This window comes from Acinonyx jubatus, chromosome B1 (genome assembly GCF_027475565.1).
Source record: "Acinonyx jubatus isolate Ajub_Pintada_27869175 chromosome B1, VMU_Ajub_asm_v1.0, whole genome shotgun sequence".
Lineage (NCBI taxonomy): Eukaryota > Metazoa > Chordata > Mammalia > Carnivora > Felidae > Acinonyx > Acinonyx jubatus.
In genome coordinates this window covers 143,641,674-143,669,341 of record NC_069382.1, presented here as the reverse complement: position 1 = coordinate 143,669,341, position 27,668 = coordinate 143,641,674, and the positions used below count along the sequence as shown (strand labels likewise).

General features: G+C 38.3%; 1 long non-coding RNA gene across 2 annotated transcripts in view; it reads right to left on the bottom strand.

Annotated features, from left to right (window-relative positions):
• Positions 1–6,029: 6,029 nt before the first annotated feature.
• Positions 6,030–27,668, bottom strand: part of LOC128314531 (uncharacterized) — a 101,678-nt gene continuing 80,039 nt past the window's right edge. For both annotated transcript variants that reach the window (XR_008296276.1, XR_008296277.1), the window contains one exon: positions 6,030–6,945. This is a non-coding gene — a long non-coding RNA (uncharacterized LOC128314531). The remainder of the gene's footprint in view (positions 6,946–27,668) is intronic.

The following is a 27,668-nucleotide window of genomic DNA, read 5'->3' as shown; positions in this document are numbered from 1 at the left end:
CATAGCCATTAGGGCTAAAATTTCCTGTCTATACTGAAGTGAATAAGTATCTTTGCTTTCCCCTTACAACACCCAGGATGAATTTAGGGCAAAAAAAATTTATTTATTTATTTCATTTATTTATTTTGAGAGAGAGACAGAGGCAGAAAGAGAGGCAGAGAGAGAATCCCAAGCAGGCTCTGTGTTATCAACATAGAGCCCAGTAGGGGCTCAAAATCACAAACTGTGAGATCGTGACCTGGGCCGAAATCAGGAGTCAGAAGCTCAACTGACTGAGCCACCCAGGAACCCTTGGGGAAAATTCTGTTAAGCAACCTTGCAACACTTATTTCTGTCAACGTACCACGGTACATCTAAAGCCCTAAGAGTCCTATATTTAACCCTAACCCACTTCTCTATACAAGTCATTGGTTCAAAACCATGTTGACACCCTTGAAGGCAAAGCCTACTTTTGTAAAATGTTTTTTATAATCTCTGTACCTAATAGAGTGCCTGGTGCATAAACGTGTTGGATAAAGGCTATTTTTTGAGTGGATGATTTCATAAATGGATTATTCATTATTCTTCAACCTTGGTTCCCAAGTTCTTGACTCCTTAATTGTTGTTTTAAACTACACTATTCAGGGCCACCTGGGTGGCTCAGTCGGTTGAGCGTCCAGCTTCGGCTCAGGTCATGATCTCACAGTCTGTGAGTTCGAGCCCCGCGTCGGGCTCTGTGTTGACAGCTCAGAGCCTGGAGCCTGCTTCAGATTCTGTGTCCCCCTCTCTCTCTGCCCCTCCCCACTCATGCTCTGTCTCTGTCTCAGAAATAAATAAACATTAAACAATAAATAAATAAACTACACTATTCATCAGGAGGTTGGGTTAAGGTGGTGGAGAGGTAGGGGGACTAGGATTTTCCTTGTCCCTCAAACACAACTATATTGAGGTCAGATCACTTGGACCACCTAGGTAATCAATCTGCAGAGTGGCAGAAATCTCCATAGTTGGAGGGAGACAGCTTGGCAGGATTGAGCCTCTGGAGCTGAAACTCAGAGGTATGAAATTGTGTGACTATATCCAAACAGAGTTGGAAGCCTTGCGAGTCCTGGGGAGGAGGGAATGGGCCCCAGAATGCATAGCTCCGTGTAGTAATTTCAGGGGAACACTGGGAGAGAACAGTCCCCTTCCCAGAGTACTTTAGTAAGAGAGTTTATTGCCTCCCCAAGGATGCCAGCCAAAAGTCTTTTATCAGCAGGGTAGAATGGCACTACTCCAGAACAGGGTCCTCGTGGTGCAAGGTCCTTTAAGACACTGGGTTTTGAATCCCAGTAGAGCACCTAGGAAGCACAGGAGACTGTGGAGCAGGGCAAACCAACTGCCCGGGCTACTCTGTGAGGGATGCCTGAAAAGCGTGGTTTGAGATACCTGGTCTGGGGAGGAGAGATCGGGGTGTCGCCATTTTCCTCCCCATCACCAACATGGTGGAACTTCAGAGAACAGGACAGCGTCCCCCAGTGGAGGCAGGAAAACTTGCACTGAACCCCACCCCTCCGAGCCTGGCAACTGCTTATCTACTGCAGCAAGACTGACACTGAGTGAACCAGATGGCCTCTCCCCCAGTCCAGCACAGCCACAGGTCCCAGGCACCAAGAGATAGCTGGGGTTTTTTTTGTTTTTGTTTTTGTTTTTGGTTTTTTTTTTATTGTTGTTGTTTTGTGTTTGTTTTAAATTAAATTAAATTTTATTGTTCTTTCTTCCCTTTTCTTTTTTTCTTTTGGAATCAGGGCCATAGCTTCTGATTTGTTGTTGGTCAATCTTTATTTTACATATGTGTATAAATTTTTTTGGATCAGGTATTTTTATTCTATTCTTTATCCACCTTTTCTCTTTCTTTGTCTTCTTTATTTTCCACTCTCATTATCTGGATTTAGCCTTATAGTTTTTTGATTTCCTGTTTGGTCACCTTTTCTCTCTTTCCTTTTTTCTCTTTTTATGGGATGAGGCTTCCCCCCACCTTATTCCTTTTCTTTTTCCAGGGTTACCTCAACAAACAAATCAAAGCACAACTGGTTGAATGTCCAAACACTCACCACTACAAACAAGGAGGAGCTCTGCAGACGACTGACCAGTGGGATAGAGCAGCCAAAATGCAACAACAGAGTGCATGTAACACACTCCTAAGACACTTCCTGAAGTGCCAGGCCTTGGACAGTGTATGACTCCTTTTTAATAGAGTACTACTCACAGGTGCAAGACACATAACAAACTTTTAAAACATGCAAAAAACAGCAACTTACCCAAAATGACAAAATGAAGCAATTCTCCCCAAAAGAAAGTTCAAGAAGAAATCACAGCCAGAGAGTTGCTCAAAACAGACATAAGCAATATATCTGAACAAGAATTTAGGATAATAGAAGACTAATAGCTGGGCTTGAAAAAAGCATAGAAGGTAGCAGAGAAACTCTTGCTGTAGAGATCAAAGACCTAAGAACTAGTCACAGTGAATTAAAAAATGCTCTGAGATGCAAAATAAACTAGATACAGTGACAGAGAGAGTGAAGAAGCAGAGGAGAGAATAGGTGAAACAGAAGATAAAATTATGGAAAATGATGAAGCTGAAAATAAGAGGGAAAAGAAATTACTAGATCACACGGGGAGAATTAGAGAACTAAGTATTTCCATGGAATGAAACAATATCCGTATCATATGAGTTCCAAAAGAAGAGGAGTGAGAGAAAGGGGCAGGAGGCTTATTTGAACAAATGATGGCTGAGAACTTTCCTAATCTGGGGAAGGAAACAGGCATCCAGGTCCAAAAGGCATAGAGAACTCCCTTTAAAATTAACAAAAACAGGTCAACACCACAACATATCACAGTGAAACTGGCAAAATACAAAGATAAAGAGAAAATTGTGAAAGCGGCTAGGGACAAATGGGCTACACATAAGGGTAGTAGCAGATCTGTCCACTGAAATTTGGCAGGCCTGAAGGGAGTGGCAGGAAATATTCAATGTGCTGAATAGGAAAAATATGCAGCCAAGAATCCTTTATTCAGCAAGGCTGTCATTCAGAATAGAAGGAGAGATAAAGCCTTTCCCAGACAAACAAAATCTGAAGGAGTTCGTGACTACTAAACCAGCCTTACCAGAGATCCTAAGGGGGACTCTGTGAGTGGAAAGCAGCAAAGACTACAAAGGATCAGTGGCATCAACACAAATATGAAATCTACAGATAACACAATGGCACTAAATTCATACCTTTCAATAATCCCTCTGAACATAAATGGATTAAACATCTCAATCAAAAGATAGAGGGTATCAGAAAGAATTAAAAAAACAAGGTCCATCTATATGCTGCCTACAAAGAGACTCATCTGAGAACGGAGGACACCTGGAGATTGAAAGTGGATAGCCAGATGGCTGACAGATGCATGAAAAGATGCTCAATATCACTCATCATCAGGGAAACACAAATCAAAACCACAATGAGATACCACCTCACACCTATCAGAATTGCTAAAATCAACAACTTAGGAAATAACAGATGCTGGCAAGAATGTAGAGAAACAGGAACCCTGTGGCACTGTTGGTGGGAATGCAAACTGGTGCAACCACTCTGGAAAACTGTGGAGGTTTCTCAAAAAATTAAAAATAGAACTACCCTATGACCCAGAAATTGCACTATTAGGTATTTATCCAAAGGATACAAAAATGCTGTTTCAAAGGGGCACATGAACCCTAATGCTTATAGCAGCATTATCAAGAATAATCAAATTAAGGAAAGAGCCCAAATGTCCATCAACTAATGAATGGATAAAGAAGATGTGGTACACACACACACACACACACACACACACACACACAATGAAATACTACTCACCAATGAAAAAGAATGAAATCTTGCCATTTGCAATAACATGGGTGGAACTGGGGGGTATTATGCTAAGCAAAATAAGTCAGAGAAAGACAGGTATCATATGATTTCACTCATATGTGGAATTTGAGAAACTTAACAGATGAACATAGGGGTAGGGAAGAAAAAATAAGATAAAAACGGAGAGGGAGGCAAACCATAAGAGACTCTTAAATACAGAGAACAAAATGAGGATTGATTGGGGGTGGGGGTTAGGGGGTGGATTAAATGGGTGATGGGAATTAAGGAGGACACTTTTCGGGATAAGCACTGAGTGTCATATGTAAGAGATGAATCACTGGGTTCTACTCTTGAAGCCAAGACTACATTATATGTGAACTAACTTGAGAATAAAAAAATAAGTAAAAAAAATTAAAATTAAAATTAAAAATGAAATAAAAAAATAAACGAGGCTACTGGTGTGGCCTTTCTAGTTTAGGTAATCTTCATCTGAAACTACTCTAACTTGCATTGTCTTTCAGCTAGAGTAGAACTTTCCAGGCTTTCCACTTTCCAAGCTCACTTCCCCTCCCCCTTTTAGAAACCTACCAAGCCCTGTTTTGGTCACCAGTCCTAACTACTTTCTAAATTTCTCTGTTATTGAAGGATCATGTAGATATTTTCAAGAGAATAGTGGTGCTCCCATCAAGTTTCTTTAATAATATTCATATAAAACATTATATAATAGGGGTGCCTGGGTGGCTCAGTCGGTTAAGTGTCTGACTTCAGCTCAGGTCATGATCCCACAGTTTTTGAGTTCGAGCCCCGCATCGGGCTCTGTGCTGTTGGCTCAGAGCTTGGAGCCTGCTTCGGATTCTGTGTCTCCCTCTCTATCTGCCCCCTCCCACTTGCAATGTCTCTCTCTCTCTCTTAAAAAATAAACATTTAAAAAATTAAATAATAAACATTGATTTTATGCAACCATAATTCTCAATCAGAAGACTGTTCCCAAACTCACAATGCCTACTGCTTGGAACCCTCCTGCTGGAAGAATATCTATCTTCCTCATATCTGTTTTCAATGAAAATTTAGAACAGCTGGACAGTCTTGTTTTCTATAAAATTCTACAATATAAGAGAAATAATTCTAAATATAGAAGATCTTTTCCAAAACGTTATCTTTGTAACTTACCAGCTATCAGATTTCACACTGAACAAAAAAAATCCATTGAAAGACAAATTATTGCTAAATTTGGAGAAAAAAGTCATTTCTTTTTGAAAATAATGCCTATTAGCTATAAGTAATAATGTAATATATGTTCGGACTACAAAATATAGATCACAATGCCTAAATGACATGCTTATATTAGTGTATCTTGCCATTCTTCTGTGACTTTTATCTACCCCAATCACAGTATGTGTTTTCTATAAAATCATTTTCCCTCAATTTTTCTTTACATGAGCAGAGCTGTTTTGTATTCTAGTACCAGTTGCCTTACGTGTTAGCTAGGCAAGATTTTATCAACAGTAAATAATCATATTTTATCATAAAATGTGTGTTTGTATCAATAAACGACAGACAGAGCATTGATATTCCTCCAAGAAATCTGGACTATATGAGTTTATTAGTCTGTTCAGGATGCTATAACAAAACATCAGACACTGAGTGGCTGATAAACAACAGAAAATTATTTCCCGTTAAGTGTTATTACTTCCCAAAGGCCTCACCTCCCAATACTCATGACCTTGTAAGGATTTCAGCCTATGACTTTTCAAGGGGACACAAACATTCAGACCATAGCAAAAAGTAATTAAGAATATGGTTTCTGAAGTTGAACAAATATGCTTAGACACCGTTTACCAGCTCTGTGACCGGGGACAAGTTTTTTAGCCTTGTAAATCTCATTTCCCTTCTCTGTACAGTAAGAATAATATTAGCGCCTACCTCACAAGATCACTGAAGGTATTAAATAAAATCATGAATCAAATATTTATGAAAGCATGCCTGGAACAAAATAAGCAATAACTTAATTGTTAGCTCTCACTGTTTATCTTACTTTTTAATCATGTCTCTGGGTTTGGGATAAAATAAGTTAGATAAACTTTGTTGCCATTTATTTGTGTGAAAATAACACGATGCAACTCGATTCGTTTTTAAAAAGCATTTATTTTTAGATCATTCTATAAAACTGCTGAACACAAGAGGTTACAAAAGAAGAACCACAAATGATCCTTGCTTTAACAGCACATAAAATTGTTTTAGGGGACAATATTTGGATGTAAAGTGGTTCAATCACCAAACAAGGCAGTCCATAACTTAGTGCCAGAGATAGGAGTTCAGACATAAATTTGGAAAGTCACTCTGAAAACTTAGAAACCAATGTGGACTGGAATAACCATGGAAAAGTTGAGATTTAGGCTAATAAAAGGGAAGATTAGGGAAAAGAGTATGCTAACCAAAGGACAGGATGAAGAGGAACACAAATCTCAAAAATAGTGTGACTAGTGTGGCACAGTGAAGAGTGTGCACTAATAAAAACTTGAATGGAGGCGGATCAGCCACTAGGTGTACTTAACCAAGAGCACTTGACTGCCAGGCTGTAGAGCAGGTGATGAGGAACCATGTGGTGGTATGAACAGATTAGTAATGGAGAGAGAGTAGTATTTTAAGAATGTTAGTTTGGAACGATTGCAGGTTGTATAGGGAAAAAGGAGGTAGTCTGCAGATCGGATGGGGAAAGAGGAGGCGGAAAGCAGGAAAATCAGTTAGGAAACTCTTACACTAATCCAGGAAGAGGCAGAGAAGTTCTGGAGAAAGCTGGTGACAGAAACAAGCAGATGGTTGTAGCTTTATCAAAGATGAATTGATAGGACTGGGCAAATCCATCGGCTATATGGGGTGAAGTAAAAGGATGAGAAGTTGGCTCCATTTCTGATCACAAAATCGTCGGACAGATGTGTCCTCCTGCAGCCATCTGAGTCCTTTCCATCTACCCTGTCTTCTCGATACTTGTACAAAATAGCTGGCCACCACACTGGAGAATGTAGGTTGTTTTTTAGATTCCCAGGGATATAGAACCTAAAACCTAAGTTCAGCAAAGCTGACAATGTACCTGTTGAGAGGGAAAGTTTAAAATCTGCATAATCAGAATATTTCAGATAATAGTCTATCTGCTTAACATCTTCACCACACGCCTCCTTTGCTCATCGTGCCATTAAAAATGTTCAGTGTTCATTCCTGAAACCAACCCTGGACTTCTGGATCCAACAGTAGAGTCAATTATATGATTGCTGAAACATCAAAGCTTTTCCTTACTAATGTCCTTACCAGGGGACATAAATAGGCAGGTCTTTTCTCTCTGGTTGAGGCAAACGCCTATGTAGTTCAACCCAGCATACTGTACATTCCTGTGTGATTTTATGTGTTTTATCATTGGCAGATGGAATATCTGCTTTTCCCATTGCTATCAATTGAATGTGTGCACTGCACACCCTGTCCAAAGCAGACCTGTTTTGTCGGGCAGAAGTCAGGGCTCATTGCCCTGGGACAGCCCATTTCTTGGAAATGCTCAGAGGATTTTCAGTTTCCCTTTTTGAGGTATACAAGGAAAATATTACCCTGGGGAAATATCAAAGGATTTCCTGACATCAGCCAGAGAAACAGGTGCACACATATTTGATTTGATAAAAATGGGGGATACGAGCGCAGTGGATACGGCCCAGGCATCTAATTTGCCCCGTTCAATAATTTCATGGTCCACTCAGAAAACTTCCATCCTCAGTGATCACTGTCTCCATAACAAATTTGAACGCCTTAGTCTGGAATTCAAGTTCCTTCACAATCTGGCCCCAACTGACCTTTCCGACCATATTATGCGCTACACCCATTCAAGATCCTGCCAAACTAAGCCACTTGCTGTTCCCTGAGCCACTACCCAAGCCCTGTGCTTGCCGCTGTCCTTTCTTCAACTCAAAATAATCTTCCTCTACAACCCAGATTTCCAAATTTTTGACATCCTAAAAGTCCTTTTCATTCACCAATCCGTGAAGACTTTCTTCCTCCCCCAGGTGGAAATCAGCTATTCCTCTTTTATCCTCTCGTTGCAAGTTATTTATATTTCTCTGAAAGTACTTCCAAGTTCCTCCTTGAAATGTGGTCAGTGATCTCGCCTGTGTATTGTATACTTCTTGGGGTGTCTTTGCCCGATTCACCTTTGAATTCTTCATGATAAGGTCTTGAAGCTATAACATGATGGAAAGAGTATTTGGAGGAAGATGACTTTGATTCAAGTCTATCTCTTTCTGGCTGTGTCACTGTGATCAAGACCTTAATCTCTCTATCAAGTCCTAAATTTCAACATATTTCTTAAGATTAGATATGATAATGGTATGGAAGCCATTATTTAAACTGTAAAAGACAAAATAGCTTAATATATTTTATGACATCAAGTTAATATTAATATATTATAGATGAAAAAATCGATAGGGAAATAAAGCTCTTTGTTGACATTGCTATAAAGATGATTTATTCTTCTATATAATATCACACATCTAACCAATTCATTCCACAATTGGAACACCCCTGAATTGGACCTGCTCATGATAAGACAAGTTAAAATATGATCCTGTTACTAAAATTGCTAAATCCTCTTCCTCTTGTCTCCTAATCATTGGTCCATCCTCTTGGCGTTTTTCTGGTTATGTTACAGTGATTCACAAAAGCTGCCAGTAAGGTAAAACTGAGGTAGTGCCATCACTGAAATCAAAAAGACTACCATTCATTCGTTCCCTCAACAATTATTTACTGAGTGTTCTTAAAGGGCAGGCGCCCTAGAAAGATGAATAAGTAGTTTAAAAGATGAATTAAGTAGTTTAAAGCTCATATATGGTGATTAGGTTTGCTCAGTTCTTGCTTTTGAGACATTTACAGACTAGTAGAGGAGAAAGTTAGCCTGATATCAATTTCACTGCAGTGTAACATGGTATGTTAGGTTTTGAAGTGAGGTAGAAATAGAGTGGTCAGTAAAGAGCTTGCCTGATGAAACTAATTCCACGGTTTATGATACCCATTCATCATCAAGAAAAATGTATTCCCACTTCAGTGTGTCTTTAAAGTATATTTAAGTTGAGTCTATTGTGAAAAAATGTGGATGGTGAGGATCTAATTTATGCCTGTTCTCCACACTCCATAGTGGACTTGAGTCTCGAAATTTCCTAGAGAAAGTCTTGTTTATAACTCAAGAGTTACATTAAGTAGTTTTTCATTGTCCCTAACAAAAAGGCAAAGCTGGAAAGTATTGAAAGGGAAAGAGAAATCTCTTAGGGTTCCAGTGACCAAGGGTGAAAGGGGGAGAGCTGAAACAGAGTGGGAGAGTTAGATATTGGTTGGGTTTGGAAAAAGAGGGATTCCACCCTGCCCCATTGAAGCAGGATGCCTGTGTGTGTATGTGTGTGTGTATGTGTGTGTGTATGTGTGTGTGTGTGTGTGTGTGTGTCTGTTGTAGGGAGAGATAACTGAACACATAAAGGTTTGGTAATCTAAGGGCTGAGGCACACTCTGCCTTTCCTTCCTGGGAGTGCCCTGAAAAAGAAAGCAAAGTCCTTGGATACCTGTCAACATGGTGGAGTACAGAGCAGGGAGGCTGACATGGTATGTTTAGTCTCAGGGGTCTCAGAAAGGACAAGGAAGAATTCAAAACAGCACTGTTCCCTGGACAAGAAGAACAGTTTCTTTATTAAATAACTGTAATCATATATAATATATAAAGACAAATACTGGTAATAATTCATCTCATCATTTTTTTGTTGACAATGAATGACAATTTGGTGGGTGTTATTTAACTCACTCTTAAGTTGCCTGGGCTGAGCATAATTTCCAGGTCTGATTTTCTATAATAACTTTTTGAACTAAATTTGAGAAAAATCTAGAAGTTGTAAATGAAGAATGAAAATGCTGGAAACCAGTATTTTATTTAATTTCATTGAAGTTCATGCAAGTTGAAATAACAAATGTACAACTAGATTATCCATCTTATTTTCATATTCTTGGTCACTTATTTGGCACTTTATTGAGACATTTTCTTGGTTTCTAAATTTACTAATATCTGTGACATATGTCATCTCTGAAGACAGTTCTTCAAGAACTAGTTTTATTATTGGAATACATTAATTTAGTAGTTTAAAGCTCATATATGGTGATTAGGTTTGCTCAGTTTCAGGATCATATACCTGGGAATTTCCCTGCTTTGTGCATGTTTAGAAAATAATGAATGAGGGGTGCCCACAAATGCTAGGGAATGATTCACATTGGTTCAGCTCCCATCAACATTTTAACATTTTTGCTTCATCTCAAATTATTGTCTGTTCTGTAGCCCAACACTATGTGGTCTGCGTTCCAATATTTCTAAAATCTTATTTAATTTTCTGTGGTTGATTAACATATTTATTTACTAATATGGTATGGACATTTATTATATCAAAAATAGGTCCTCAATGCTATAGATGCCTATCTGAAGCAATGTCTCTATTAAGCATAATTTTAGTTTTTTTTTAAGTACCTTTTTCTAAATTTTGAAATATCAGCGAAACATTCCATGGATTTCATTTATCAATCAACATTTGACTCTATTACTTAAACTTGAATATACTGACAACATTACTTGCAATTTTGTACAAATTTGTAAAATTGTACAAATAACTGTATAGATAATACAATACAGACATATATATTGTGTTATATACACCCATATATCTTATCTTTTGTATATATACATCCATATATACATAGATGTAGTGTGTGTGTGTGAATATATATATACATATATATATATATGCATATATACTTATGCAGATAATGTAACACAGCTAACTCACACCTACATGTTATTTTTATAGCACATAGAAAAATTGTTTAGTATTTGCATAGTTTTTACTTTTATGTGTTTTATTATTTTATTATTTATTTATTTTAGAGAGAGAGAGAGCATGAGCAGGGGAGAGAGGTAGAGGGAGAGAGAGAGAATCTTAAGCAGGCTCTGTGCTCAGCATGGAGCCCAACATGGGGTTTGACATGGGGCTCGACCACACGACCCTGGGATCATGACCTGAGCTGAAATCAAGAATCGGACACTCAACTGACTGAACCACCCTAGGCAGCCCAATAATTTTTAAATACTCATACCCTTTGACTCATTTATTCTACTTCTATGATTTGTTCTAATGAAGTAATTATAAATACACAAGAAATATTAGCCGCTAAGATATTTAGTGCACCATTATTTGTGCTAGAGAAAAATTCAAAACTTTACATTTACAGAATAGGAGAAAGGGTAGATAACTGGTATTATAACTCTTTGAGGGAATATCATACAAAATGATGTTTACAAAGATTTTACAATAACATGGAAAATGCTTATGTTATAATGGTAATTGAAAAAAATTTAGACACAAAATTGTTCATGTACAGATGGAAACTAAGAAGAAAACAGAGCTCTCAAATTATTCATTCTTTAGACATGTCATCCACTACTTAGCTCTATTTCCATTAGAGGAAGAAAAAGAAAAAAAACCCTAAACATACAGAGGAATACATATTTGCCTCAATATAAATATCTAGGTACTTTAAAGGCTACAAATTTCAACTAAATAAAAATTAGATTCCGTTAGTTACAACCCAGCGCTTAACAAAATTGCTCTGGATTTTTACACAACCTCTTTAACTTCCCTGAGTCAATTTCATTTATAAAATAGTGGTGATAATATCAACATCTTCATGAGATTTTGGTGAGAACTGAAATATATTATTCTTGTGACTAAATTAAATTAGTGCATGTGTTTTGGTGTTGAGCCACAACTACAGAGTAAGAAACACGTGCTCATACTTATATACACATAACTCTTTAAATCAATAGGGGAAAGATAGAAACTTGGGGAGGGGGGAATCGATCCTTTACAAACAGGCAAATTTTGAAAGAAAAAAATTGTCAGTTTTTGAGAATAAAAATCCACATCTTCCATGCTCTAAGCCATCTCTCCTAACATCATCATGAAACTCCTTCATAGGCCTTACACGTACAACTTGACAACTAACATACACCTTGAGAAGCTTCTCAGGGATCTTGCCTCGGTTGTTCATTCTCTTTCCTTTATTAATAATTGCTGCCTGAAAATTAGCCAAAGGTGACATTAAAGAAACCAGAGGGCAATACTGCTTTCATTCTCAGAGGCTACTGTCCCCTGAATGATGTTCCCAACTTTCAAGCCAAAAAGCTAGTTAGATGGTAACTGAGATGTTCTCTTCCGTCCAGCGTAATCCCACTAGAAGTCCACGTCAGGCCACATTCTCGACTTCCTCTCCCAGCTGGCAATGTGAAAAAGCCCATGCCTCTGTGGTTTAGCTACCCGTTGTTTTGAGTAATGACTTTTATGATGCCACAGGCTGCTGAGCCAAAATAATATGGGATCGTAAAAGAGGAATGCTTCCGCTGAAAATGGTCTCCATACAAATGGCATTCAGAGACCAGCAGAGGGGAAATGAGGGCATCTACGGTTTTACCGTTAACATCAGGGCCAGCGGTAGGAGCCAATCAGGAAAGCTGATCCCTTTTGCCTCCTTTTTAAGTGGATAATCTCAATGCAGAACATGTACTCCTGGGGGTTTCTAACGTCTGACCCTGCCACTTTGTGGTGCCACAGTTAAGATTTTAAACTCATTCGGGGTACCTGGGTGGCTCAGTCAGTTGAGCACCCGACTTTGGCTCAGGTCATGATCTCGCGGTTTGAGTTCAAGCCCCACGTTGGGCTCTGTGCTGACAGCTCAGAGCCTGGAGCCTGTTTCAGATTCTGTGTCTCCCTCTCTCTCTGACCCTCCCCCACTCACACTCTGTCTCTCTCTCCTTCCAAAATAAATAAACATTTTAAAAATTAAAAAAAAATTTAAACTAGTTCTCTTATCTTATGGTATTTCCTTGCCTCATGACACATGCTACCATTCTAGATTTGATAGAAGAAATACAGAAACTAAGACATCAGGTCTAGTGTCTCTTTTATGACACTGCTATGCTGGTAACTAGGTTTTTTTCTTCAGGACAAACTTGGCCTCCAGTTTCACTCCTGCCTATGTGCCCTTAATATTTCCTGAGAACTTAGACCACCATGAGGCTGTGTATGGAGAGCCATGCATCACCATGTTCACATGGTCTCACGCGTTATGATCACGCCCATGAGATTTCTGAGACAGGAATCTGCATTATAACATCTTTAAACCTGGATAGACATTTGGTTGCACCTAAGAAGAATTTTGTTCTATTTTGGTTTTTTCCTCACATGGCTTAATTAAAACAGGAGCTGGATGGCAAACACAGGGAGCAGCCTCTATTCTTGGCATGAAAAAACTAGGTAAAGGGCTTAATGATGTCCCTGGTACATAGTTGACACTTTCCGAGCATTCATTCAATAGGGCATTATGAATCAGAGAGTTGAGGAGATTTCAATGAAAATGCAAACGCATGCCTATTAGATTAATTCATGACTTACTGTGCTTGAATAGTCATTTGTGAATCTTCATATTGTTTGCATTCAGAACTGTAAATACTCAATTTACTGAACTGTGCATGTACTGAAACTATCAAGAAGACCATTGCAGGAATTGCTTGCTAAGGGAATCTGAAGTTTGTAGCATTTCTAGTGTTTATACTAGAAGTTTGAACCCACAGAAATGGATTCTCCCCACCATTAAGAAAGGAAGACAGGCCAGCAAGTAAAGTATTGATAATATACTGATCTGAGTTTGTAGGAGATGGTGAGGGTGTGAGCCCAAGAGTGCCAGGGCCCAAGCACAAACTGGCAGGTGGGGACAAATCTGGTGGAAATAGGTAGTGACAACTGCAGTGGGAGACAGAGGAGAGGCCTCTCAATAGAGTCTGAACATTAGGCCGATAACGTGAAATGTTAAATTTTGACAACTTAAATAACATATTAATATTATATCTTTGTTAAACCAGGATTTGCATGGTGGGCTGGGAAAAGGAGTGTTTATGAGCACAGGTATGCCCAACCTTTGTAATCACATCTTAAATTAAAGACTGCTCTGGCACAATCTTCATAAAGTCATTACACAATATTTAAGATGCATGCAGGTTTAAAGAATGACATCTCCAGCTTAAAATGAAATATTATTATCATCAAATATTCCACTTACCACTCCCAGATTGAGCCACTCTCTCTCACCCTTAAATGAACTAATATCCTGATTAGGTGTCATTTATTTCCATGCAACTCTTTATTACTATCTGGGCATTAAACAACATATGGTGTCATTTTATGTTTAACTCTTCTTCACTGGATGCCATACTTTCCACTTATCTACCCTACTATCAGTCCTGAAGTCTGTGTTAGAGTCACTTTGATTCTACCATCTGTTTACTCATGTTTAATAGCACCATTCTTCTTTTCTCTCTCAACACCAACACCACTGGCATGAGAACATTGACGAATGGTCCGCTTGCTGAGCAGGACTAAATATCTCACCCTCAGTTTCACATAATACTTTGAAAATTCCAGATGCTTGGGGTTTTGTTAATTTAAGGTGTCCTGTTACAGAGAAGTAACATGAAGTTCAGAACTGAAGTCCCAGCTCTGTTCACCACAGACTAAGTTTGGCAAGCCATTCGTCTTCCTAGAATTCATTTTGGTAACTTATAAAATGGAGGGGCTGAACTACATGTAAATTATCTCCACTGCCCTTCCCAACTCTAACATTCTCCTTTTCTTTCACTCTTTTCTTTCAGCATGGGTGAATAGACACACCATCCCCATTATTAAATTGTTTTTCTTTAAAACTCTCTTTTGTCATTTGCTGGAAGCATTTACGGGCCAATAGAAAGGAGAATGTTTCTACACATGCTTCTCAAAGTATAAACTAAGCCCATTTTCAAAAAGCATTTTCCGGTCAATTTGGTTCAAGGAACCTGTCCTAGCCTGCTTAGTATTCTGTGGGATGCGTTCAGTAGTCACTAATATTGCTACTGATAATCTGAATATGTAATGTAACACCTTTTGCTAAGGTAGGCTTAATTTGAACCCCATCTAAGGCAATTACTAGTATTTCCAAGTATCTCAAAACTGATACATTCCCACCGGTATGAAGTCTTTCCAAGGAAGGATTCAAGGATAGCATCACACAAATACACCAGTGTGGGGAAGATATGATTTCCATTCTTACAGTTTATACACAGTTGGTTATTACTCCTAAAAAACAATCCCTTTAAACAGAAACATCCCATGTTTAACGCCTGCCAATTTCATATTGAAAAGTGTGAGGGAAATCAATTAAACAAGCTTTAAGTGCCTGGAAAATGAAAGACTTTTCTCCATTATTAAAATGATAATTTATCATTTCTTTTCTTCCCATGAATGTAAAAAGTCATGTCTAAGAGTCTCTACTTAGGAAAAGTAGACACATGGTTGATGTGAAGGCCAAGCGTGTGTTCTGTTTCCATTCACTAAATGCTGTTTGCTTTATACAGTATATATTTATGATCCCTGAAATTGGGGTACTTACTGAATTTAAAGAGAGAAACTGTGTATTTATATGAACAGACTCCAAGAACGAGGCTGAATGTTTTATATTCCTTGCTAATGCACGTTGAATAACTGTGACAGGCAACGAAAGGGGTGCTACTCATGGGTCATCATCCATTTATTCATTTAAATAGTACTTCTTGAGTGTAACTACTAATTTCAGCTCAACAAACAATTCTGAATGCTTCTTGTGTGCCTGGGACTGCTGGGTGCTTGAAGTACCCATATGTAAAATATATATAACTAGGAGTCACATGTCATGGAAAAGCCTCCAGTTTCTCCTTTGAAATAGGAAAGGAAGAAGAGTTGTAAGTGGGTATTTGTGTTCACAACCCTTAAAGATACAAACACTGTACTTAAAAGTTTGCTAAGATATTTTTGAGTCCGTTCATGTTTGTTCATTCAATTTAGAAGTAAACACCAGAAAAGTCTAGAATATATTAGTTCTGTTCTAGTATCCAAGGGAACTTGAATTGAGCAGCATACTTTCTTTATAATTAAAATCTTGACATCTTATTTTGAATTAACATATTTATGAGGGAACTGTATTTTCTTTCTAATCACCATTTTACCTCTAGCCGATATTTACAATATCAAACTTTTTTTTAAAGATATTTTTCAACGAGTGCTGGTGGAAATGAGCTAATCATTGAATATGAGTAAACCACTTCTCCACAAGGGCACTATTTTCTTTCAAAATCATGAGGCTTTTCATATTTAGCTTCCAAAATCTCATTAGAATGTCTCCTTTTGGCAACGGCATTGGTTAACAATAAATAATTCATCAACCTCAAGAGGCTGAGAAAATTTTGAAAGGTGCTCTGGTTTAACAAAAGTGAAATGGTTTAGTTTATACAATGTACCAAGGAATTACAAATAGGTAAAAAGTTCATATTTGTACTTTGGAAGGACGCTTGATGAATAATACAATAGCATTTCAACTGCATTATGCAAAATGTTTGCTGGATCACATTACCTTCCCCCCCCCCCGCCCCCCATTGAACATGGCTTTTTTTTTTTTTGATATATGTACTGTCTAAATTTAATCAGATTAACTTCTCTTTAATACATTTCTTATGTCCCCAAAAACTTGCTCTTGCAGAGTAAAGATTAAATTATATAAAGATCTATGGTCTTCATAACATCTCTGCTCAAATAGCTCATTGCTCTATGGAATATATTATTGAGAAAGATTATGTGATACTCTTTCCTAGAGCTCTTTAAGAAAATAATTTGTCTGCAGTCATTTACAACAGCTATAAAAATAAGCACTACCCTGCATTTCCCTTCCTCCCTCTTTCTCTCCTTCCCTACCTTCCTTTTCAACTTCCTGCCTTCCTGTCTTTTTCATTCCTTTCTCTTCCTTTTCCATAAGCTTCCTCTTATTTTTCTCTCTTCAAACATATTGTATCCCTATTATTTGCAAGATACCACGTTATACGCTGGGAATAAAAAGATGAAGAAGTCATGATCCTGTAATATCAGCCGTGACATATAATAAGTCCAAAATAATCAATGACATAATACAAATAGATAAGAAAACACCACTGAAGAGTAGAGGACTGCAAGACAGATGTGCCTGAGGCCTGGTATTTAATTTTAACTGATTCCAGTTTGTCTGGTTTCCACGAAGATCCATTAACCCCAAACTGACTGGGAAATCTCGTCAAGATTAATTGGTCCCTCAGGCTATATTGGAAATCAATGGCTGTGATGCTTCTAAAATTTCGTTTTGCAGACTTTTAACAGCCAAATCGCTCCTTTCTCATTCTCACATTACCTCCCACGTTCCTGTGCATTCAATCCCAACCCAGAGGCCACTGTCCCTCTCTCTTTATCCTTTTATTCTTCCCCGAGCTGCACAGCAGGCATGCGGAGGAGGAAGACAGAAAACAGAAAACTTTTCAGTGTGGGCATCAAGCTGTCAGCCTGTTCCTGTCCCATCACTCGGATCCGCTCCTCCCCCGCGAATCCCCACCCTTAGCACCACTTACCCAACAAATGCCAAAGACTGAAAGAAACCGCACAATACAAGATGGTCTCTCCAATTAAAAACAAAACTCCGTAATAGCCATACAATTCACTGAGAACACAAGGAAGAGAGTATCTCAGGGCAACTTCCCAGCAGGTCCTGACCTTGACCCTGGGCATCTGGAAGAAAAGGGCATTTGAGGGGAAGAGGGAAGGGTGGAGCAGTTGTTTGAGGCTGTCACTGTTCACCTGCGTGCATACATACAGCTCCCTTGATCCTCACTTCCACCTACAAGGGAGGTACGTGGTTACTCCCCATTTTATAGTAAGAAAACGGAGGCACAGACCATCTCAAGTAGCACTGGAGTTTCTAGAGTACTTTAAGCGGACATGCAGGCCATTTTAAGGTAATATGGCAAAGGATATGTATTACAGACATGTGCTTAGGGTACTAGCAAACTAAAAAGCTAGAACACACCTTTGTTTTTGTTTTAAATAAGTTTATTTATTTATTTATAGAGGGCGAGTGAGTGTGAGCAGGGGAGGGGCAGAGAGAAGGAGAAGAGAATCCCAAGCAGGCTCCACGCTGTCAGTGCAGAGCCTGGTGTTGGGCTCAACCTCACCAACCATGAGATCATGACCTGAGAGGAAATCAAGAGTGGGACCCTTAAATGACTGAGCCAGGGTTAGACTCAGAAACCAACCTTCCCCCTCCCTTCTGGTCTAGAGAACTGCTTAGAGAAGCCCATGGAGTCCGCTCCACACACCATACAACTCCATGCCTCCTCCAGGTGAAGAACTATTCTTTATCTTGCAAATGTGACACATAATATCCTTTTATTTGTAGGTGGCCCCACATATTTGGAATTGGATTGCCACTGGGCAAAGTTACTTGTCCCTCTAACCTTAAGTCTTTGATAATTATTGCAACTCCTAACTTCCTCATTTCCATCTGATATTCACTCCACTACAACAGCCTCTCCTAGTATCGGCAGAGTGTGAAATCAGCACTGTGACATCTGTCAGATGCTTTTTACTAATTTTTAAAAATTTTCCTCTGTAAAGGCTGCACCTGCAAGATACCAGAGGATCTTTTAAAGAAGGTACTTAGGATATGTTGTCCTTTTATAAATATACAAAAGGGGGAAGTGGTAAGCATCATCAATATGCCAGGTATAGTTTGGTTCCAAACATTAAGCCAAAATCCTGCTAATTTTTGAGGAAAGAAAATGGTAATGTGAAATAGTAGTAAATGCCAGTTTTAGTAGCTCCCCAACTCTCTGCAGTGACTGGATTTGGGCCATTTGAGAATAATTTCTACTGTTACATCAACATAGGGATGGAGAGAAAAACTTGATAAGCTATTCCCAGCCTGGTGATTTAGGAGTTAAACTTTAGAGCTGACACCCCAGAATTTGGTAATCTTCCCACCCCATACAGTACTTGGCTGTAAAATCTGTGAAGTAGCCTCCTTCCGGAAGTCAGGTTTCCTGATAATACCATAACTGGTTAGGTACATATAATGGTGAATTTAACAACTAATCCCCTTGATTTTCAGAACAAATGGCACCCACAGGCTTGCTATTGACCTTCTGAATTGTGAATAAGATATGCTAGGCTGCCATATGCCACTGGGTGTTCAAATGACCGCCCCCCCCCCCAAATCTGAGATGCTATCTTCTTTGTAATGAAATGACAAGACAAAATTATATCAGAAAAAGAACACCCACGTGTACACCTGAAATCATGCAAATGAACATTTTGAAATTCAGTGGTAATTTGAAATTCAGTGGCCTCCTGTAGACTTCCTTTCCTTGTACAGGCAAAGCTAACTATTTTGTGCCACAACAAAACTGAGGCCTGCTGCCATTGTTCTTGCAACTAGTGAATCACAAGTCAACTGTCACTGGTAAAATGGGCACAAATTAGTTCCATCTTGGAGAGAAAGGGCTTTAGAATTCACAAGTAATTGTGGAAATAACTAACATATTATGTTATCATCATACGAAGAGAGCGTACATTGTAAAAATTACCAACACAGAAAGTTCGCTTGGCTGTACTATGTCTTTAAACACTAAAACTCCAAATATAGGGGCACCTGGGTGGTTCAGTCAGTTAAGTGTCTGACTTCGTGTCGGGTCGTGATCTTGTGGTTCGTGGGTTCAAACTTCACATTGGGCTCTGTGCTGACGTCTTGAAGCCTGGAGCCTGCTTCGAATTCTGTGTCTCCTTCTTTCTCTCTCTGCCCTCCCCTGCTCATGTTCTGTCTGTCTGTCTCTCTTTCTTTCTCTCTCAAGAATAAACATTTAAAAATGCTCAGAAAAGTAGATATGTTAGAGTAGATAAACTACAAAAGGCTAGAAACCCCATTAGCCAAATTTGTTCTGTAGAGGACCAGAGGAAACCCCATTTAGCAAAGGCATAAGGAAATCAGTGGTAAGAGGGACATCAGCATTATTGAGAAACTCAGTAGTGGTGTCCTCTGTAGAACAAGGGCCACTTCTCAAGGGGAATGAGATGCTGTTACAGAACTAAACTCCCAAAGCAATAGAGGCCAAATGATGGTATTTAACCATCAGAAGCAAAGTGGGTGCAATTATTGCAATGAGAGGCAAGGTTGGTAGCCAGGAGTGGCCCAAACTATGGAGAAGTATGGGGAGGGTCAAAAATATATGATCTTCCTAGAGGCATGGTGCAAAGGCAGCCAACACAGATATTGCTTAATTTATATAACAGCAAAAAATTGAAGAAGAATGTTTAGGAGGTGTAAGGAAGCTGTCCGATGAAAAAGTCACAATCCCTGTCCCAGTTTCCAGATCTGACTAGGTCTCCAGATGTAGAACCCATTAATTCAGTGAGAGGCCAGATCCCTAGGATGAAAGACCCTGAAATACCAGGGCCTATGTCATTTACTTGGGTCACCGTGAATTGGGGAAGGAGTAACAGTAGGTAGTTTCAAAAATTATTGAGTATGGAAAAAAATTATTGAATATGGGGTATCAACTGATGCTGATACCCAGATATCCAATGTGATACCATACCAACATCATTACCTGTAAACTACCTAATGGAGTAGCTTAAGTTCACAGTGCATCCACTGGATCCACAGAACCACCTGGTGGACATTTCCTTGAAAGCTGTTGATGGGGGGTGGGAGGGAGGGGAAAGTGGGTAATGGGCATTGAGAAGGGCACCTGTTGGGATGAGCAGTGGGTGTTGTATGGACACCAATTTGACAATAAATTTCATATTTAAAAAATAAACAAGCATTTAAAAAATTTTTTTAAAAAAGAAAGCTGTATGCATATTGAAATGGACAAAAAAAAATTAAAAAAAAAGAAAAAGAAGAAGAAAAAAAGAAATGGACATATTTGCAAGTTCACAGAACCCCCACATTAATCCCTTGACCTATGGAGTAAGAATTACCCTAGTGGTTAAGGATAAGTGAAAATGTCCGAAATTGGCTCACTACAACAAAGCTAATACATTTTTTAAATTACCATATTCTGAGGGGAATAGTAGATATCAGTTCCAGTCTTGAATACCTAAAGAAGTGATAGTCCCCATCATATCCATTTAAACCATAAGTCTGATCCTCACAAAAACCACATGGATCATGACAGATGAAAATGGAGCAAAGAAACCTCAACTTTGTTGTGCTGAATGTTTTCTATTTTTAATTTTTTTTTTTGAGCAACCTCCATACTGTTTTCCACAGTGCACCAATACACACATTCCCACCAACTGTACACGAGGGTTTCTTTTTCTCCACATCGTTGCCAATACTTGTTATTTCTTGTCTTTTTGAGTCTAGCCATTTTGACAGGCATAAAATGATATCTCATTGTGGTTTTGATTTGTAGTTCCCTGATGCTTAGTGATGTTAAGTATCTTTTCATGTATCTATTGGCCATCTGTATGGAAATATGTCTATTCAAATATTCTGCACATTTTTAATTGGATTATTTATAGTTGTTTTGGTGTTGAGTTGCAGGAGTTCCTTATATATTTTGAATATTAACCCTTTATTGAATATATCATTTATAAATATCTTCTCCCATTCAGTAGGTTGCCTTTTCATTTTGTTGATGGTTTCCTTCTCTGTGCAAAAGCTTTGCATTTTGATTTAGTCCCAGTAGTTTGTTTTTGCTTTTGTTTCTCTCACCGGAGACATATCTAGAAAAATGTTGCTACAGCTGATGTCAAAAGAAATTACTGCCTGTGTTCTCATCTAGGAATTTTATGGTTTCAGGTTTCACATTTAAGTCTTTATTAATCCATTTTGAGTTTATTTTTGTGTATTGTGCAAGAAAATGATCCAGTTTCATTATTTTTGCATGTACCTGTCCAGTTTTTCCAATACCATCTATTGAAGAGCCTATCTTTTATCCATTGTATATTCTTGCCTCCTTTGTCATAGATTAATTGACCATATAACAGGCTTTCTGTTCTATGCCATTTATCTATATGTCTATTTTTGTACCAGTGCCATACTGCTGTGATTAGTAGAGCCTTGTAATATGTCTTGAAGTCTGGGATTGTGATACCTCCAAACTTTTTCTTATTTCTCAAGATTTCTTTGGTTATTTGGGGACTTTTGTAGTTCCATACAAATTTCATTTGTTCTAGTTCTGTGAAAAATGCTGTTGGTATTTTGATAGGGATCGCAGTGAATCTGTAGATTGCTTTGTGTAATATAGCCATTTTAACAATATTGGTTCTTCCAACCCATGAGTATGGTATATTTTTTCATTTCTTTGTGTTATCTTTAAATTATTTCATCAGTGTTTTATAGTTTTTGGAGTATGGGTCTTTCACCTCCTTGGCTAAGTTTATTCCTAGATATTTTATTCTTTTTGGTACAATTGTAAATGGAATTTTCTTAATCTTTCTGCTACTTTGTTATTAGTGTATAGAAACAACTGATTTCTAGGTATTGTTTCCTTCCACTTCAGTGAATTCATTTATTACTTCTAAGAGTCTTTTTAGTGGAGTCTTTAGAGTTCTCTATGTAATAGTATCAAGTCATCTGCAAATAGTGACAGTTTAAATGTGATATCTTGACAAATTAACACAGCTTTGGCATGTGGCATGCAGCCGTTGATCCAGCAAATTTTCTTTTCTATCCCTACAAGAAAAGAGGATCAGAAGTACTTTGTATTCATGTGAGATGAACAAGAGTGTACACCCATGGTCTTACGCTAGGGCTCTCCTACCTTCTATCTTAATATAGTCCAAAGGGATCCGACTGTCAGGATGTTCTGTAGAACATTGCATTAATGCATTATCTCAGTGACATTATGTTAGTAGATAATAATAGACCAAGATCTACAAGATATACACCAGAGCATAGGAAATAAACCCACCATATCAATGAACTTTTAGGGTTCATTGGTTAGGACATATCACTGAACATGACATGGGGATGAGAAGCACAGGATACACAGAATACATCATTTTATAGTATTTCTACCATGTACATATAACTTATATAAATAACTTTTAGAGCACAGAGGAGAATAAAATGTGGCCTAAAAATTAGTAGTTAGTGAGGTCTTAGTACTTACTATCTTTGTTTAGAATACAAATTACTTAATTGTTAAGTTTGTTTAAGTTAATTTTTTAAAAAGATTTTAGTTCTAAGTAATCTCTACACCTAGGGTGCCTGGGTGGCTCAGTTGGTTAAGCGACTGACTTTGGCTCAGGTCATGATCTCACAGTTTGTGAATTCGAGCCCCATGTTGGGCTCTGTGCTGACAACTCAGAGCCTGGAGCCTGCTTCGGATTCTGTGTCTCCCCCTCTTTAGCCCTCCCCTGCTCATGCTCTGTGTCTCTCTGTCTCTCAATAATAAAAAACGTTAAAAAAAATTTTTTTTAAGTAATCTCTACACCCAACGTGGGGCTCAAACTTACAATCCCGTGATCAAGAGTTGCATGCCGACTAAGCCAGCCAGGCACTCCATAAGTTGATTTTTAACAACGACTGCATTTAACACAACTTTGGCTTGCAAAATTCTTGAGACTTTAACAATCAACTTCTGTGAGTTGGTTCAGTTTGACTTTGGATCATTGGCAGAGAGAGAATATTTTACCCTCCTTCTTCACTTTCCATATGTACACTTACCACTCAGGGTAGAAAGCATGAAAGATTTCCATGAAATTAAAAATGCTCTCATAGTCTAAGGTGCTTACCCTGTTGGAGCTAGCCCATACCACAAAGACCCTGATGGTGTACCTTCACCAAGCCATTTTTTTTGTGCTCCACTTCCCTTGACATGTACTTCTTTGATCATTATCATTCACAATAAGTTTTGAAAAAAATTTTTTTTTAATTTCTGAAAAATGCATTTACTATTGAAATATGAACATACTCTGTGTTTACACTGTCAAACATTGCAGATGACAAATCTGTTGAGTAAATACCTCCAGAACCGAAATGGAAAAACTCCAAAGCAATTGCAAATTATTCCAATTTCCTGCACTCTGGAAAAAAGTAAGAGAAGTAAGGGAAAGGATCATAAGGATATGGTAGGCAACAGGTAATGAAGGTCCCTGCTCTGGGTCTGCACTTGAGAGGGCCCCACTCAGGCATGCAGTCATACTCCTCTCACTGAGCAAAGAGTCTACAGGACCAAGGGGGGTGGCCACCAGAATCCATGTATCCTTCTTATTAACCACATTTTATATTCAAACGGCCCTGAGCTGTTTCAGGGCCTGTGAAGGCCTTATCCCCAAATTCTTGCCTCTGAGGTGAACCACTTCTGCACCCCTGGAACAGATGGGTAACCAAGAAGCTACTTGTTGCCTAGTGGGGAGGAGTTGGGATAGAACATGAACTTGCAGCTACATGTTCTAATATATATATACAAGGTCCTTCACAGTGTGAGACAGACCAAGGTAGGTAGAGAAAAGTCAGGCCATAGGCCAGGCCTCCATCTATAGTTTTTCTAGGACCATCAAATAGTAGAGGTGAGCCTACGGAAGAATATTTTGAGTGTAGAGATCATTAAGTGGAGATGTTTCTCATCCTTGGTGTTAATCTTCTTAGTATCAACACAGAAATCACTAGGCCTTCTCTTGACCCCATAGGTTAGCAATCTTTTCTATTTCTATGACCACTGAGGAAAGATGGTACTACAATGACCAATCCCATTCCCCCCCTCCCCCGGACCTGGGTCCTGTCAAAGCTAATCTTCTAGGAGTTCACATTCAGAATTTTTTGTAAATCAAGTCTCACTGCCTAGGTTTGTTACCTAAGAGACTTGTGACCTGCACATTTTCATGATTAATGAGTTGTTTATTTGGGGCCCCTCATTGGATCCAACAATGCTCCATGTTCAGGTGTATTCCATATTCTTAATAAAGCCTGATTCCTTCAGAAATTCTCAATCCTACTTACCCTGATTTACTGTTTGTGAGAGTAATCAGTTCCAGGGCACGTAAGTACCTTGTCAACATGCAGTGTTCCACACTGACTCTGAAAGGATCCCTGTGGGCATCAGTAACTTCAGAGTCACTGCCATCCAGCACTGGGCCTGTTTGTCATTGTTTTTAAAAGACCATACTCTAGGGGCGCCTGGGTGGCTCAGTTGGTTAAGCATCTGACTTTGGCTCAGGTCATGATCTCATGGCTCATTGGTTCGAGCCCTGCGTTGGGCTCTGTGTTGACAGCTTGGAGCCTGGAGCCTGCTTCAGATTCTGTGTCTCCCTCTCTCTCTCTGCCCCTTGCCCACTTGTGCTTTGTCTTTCACTCTCTCTCAAAAATTAAAAAAAAAAAAGTAAAAAAGACCATATTCTAGTGTCTCATCACCATGTTTAGTGTTCTGCTCTCCAGGGTCACCAATTCCTTGATACAAGAAAAAGAATCAAAACATTTTGTGCATCTATTGTCAAGTGCCATCATTTTTATCTTATTTGAAGTCAGTGAGATGAGTCCAAATAATCTCTTATTTAATCTCACCTTCCTTAAAAAACTTGCAAGGCTTGGGAAGGGAAATGATAGTTTTAAAAAAAGAAAACCTAAGGGGCATTAAACTCTAAGCCGTCATAGTCTTTTTGAGAGTAGACTTACTCCCCATGTGAATACATAAATATAAATATGTAATTTATTTGTTATGTATCCATGTATATATATGTATATAATATGGTCATGTATGTGAACATATTTGAGAGCAATGAAAAAGGGTGGCATGGAATTCCAGAAGAGAGACACTTTGGAGCCAACTAGAATATGACACATTCACATTGTTTCCTAACAAAAAGGGAATGTCTCAAAAATGAAATCGGTCTTCATAAGCAGAACTCTTAGATGTCTCATTCCACTGCTCTCACAATTGCCCTATCTCTTGTGAACTTTATGAACCACTGAGTACCCATCCTCTGAGAAGGCTTCCTCTGTTGTCTAATTCATACTGTTCAAGTTCTCAGGGTGCCTTTTGACTAGAGTCTTCCTTATGGCCAATTCCTTGAGGAATTAATCCAGCTTTATTTCAGTACCACACAGGGACAGTTGTTCCTCTCTAACTAACTTATTTGAAATCATCCTCTGAATGAGGAAATTCTCTGCAGGGACCTCACTGTCTCTAATTGCTTCCCACTTGTAATCATCTTTGAAGGGAAACATCTGCCATTGGCTTCAGGGTGAGTGCTTGGTTTTGTTTTCTTTTTCTGGTCTCTCAACGCACTCACCTCCCTCTCCTTTATTTGGGATTGTGTAGGTGAGGTATATTGTGATACCTTTTCCCCTGCTGGGAACAAAACTCACATACTTTAATTGATGGACAGTCAGTGTTGATTCACTTCTTAGATTTCTATTTGTCCTGCTGACATTGTAACCATTTATGAGCATTTTGCTTACATTCTCTTTTCTTTCTTGTTTTAAATAGAAATTTTAAGTGGAGAGGAACCAAGTCTTTCCCCTGATTATTTTAAAATCTAAGAAAAATAAACTTGCTACATCTATGTAACCTCATTAGCTGTGGCTGCCAAATGATAAGATGTTAAAAACTTACTCTGTGTGTAATATTGTCATAGAATGGTTAATGTGGAAATAAACAAACCATGGTTATGAAATTCACATTTTACTGATAGTTTACTGAACCAAATTAAAAAGAGAAAGGTTTGTAATATTCGGTATTAATAGTTTGGGTACTTATTGTTGGAAATCAAAGACCAATGAGTTTTAAAGCTATTTCATATAAACTATTTTACATATACAAAAGCCATTTCTTCAAAGATATTAAGCAAAAATAAGAGAAAGTATTTTACAAAGAGGTAGGAAGATATATATAAAGTGGAGATATGTCTTCAAAATGAAATCATTTTCTCGACCATTTAAACCTTTTTTTTAAGTAATGCTGCTCTTTATGTATGTATAAACTCAGACATACAGATTTTAATTAATTGCAATCTTTGGTTCCTGACACACTCTCACCATTGATCTATGTATGGTCTCCTCTTCATACATATGTATGCACATATTTTTAATAAGTAATAAATTAAGAAGTTAATTAATTTAACAAATTTAATAAATCCCTACACCCATCATGAGAACTAGAATTTTATTTTTAAAAAATTTTTAAAGTGTATTTTTATTTATTTTGAGAGAGAGATAGGGAGCAAGTGGGGGAGGGGCAGAGAGAGAGAGAGAGAGAGAGAGAGAGAGAGGGAAACTCCCAAGTAGGTTCTGTGGTGTCAGCACGGAGCCTGACGGGGGGCTTGAACTCACAAACCATGAGATCATGACCTGAGCCAAAGTCAAGAGTTGGAGACTTAACTGACTGCATCACCCAAGTGCCTGAGAACTAGAATTTTAACAGTAACTTATATATCCCTATGATTCTCCCCCACCTGTTCCCCTTCAACTTCCATTCAAAGTAACTATTATCCTGGATCCCTTGCATTTCATTCCCTTGTTCTTTTAAAAATAAAGTTTTATTTTATAAGTTTCCTTAAAAATGGTCTATTTTTGTTGTTTTTAATTTTTTAAGCATATCATATTGTATATGATGTTCTGGAACTTTTTTACACTAAATATTATATCATATATTATATGAACATGACTCCATATTGTTAGTTGTAGATGTAAGTTTTTATTTCTGTGTTTCGACTATTTTAAAGAATGCTGCCTTCCTAATAGATCTTGATGGCACATTACAACCAAACCCAAATGATTAACTATCAAAAAGCTGGTTTGTCTTTCTTTGAAGGCAAAGAGAGAGGTTTGCTTAGTTTTCAAATGCTCCCAGAAGTGAAGACAGAGCTTTGATATTTAGATGGGAGTTAA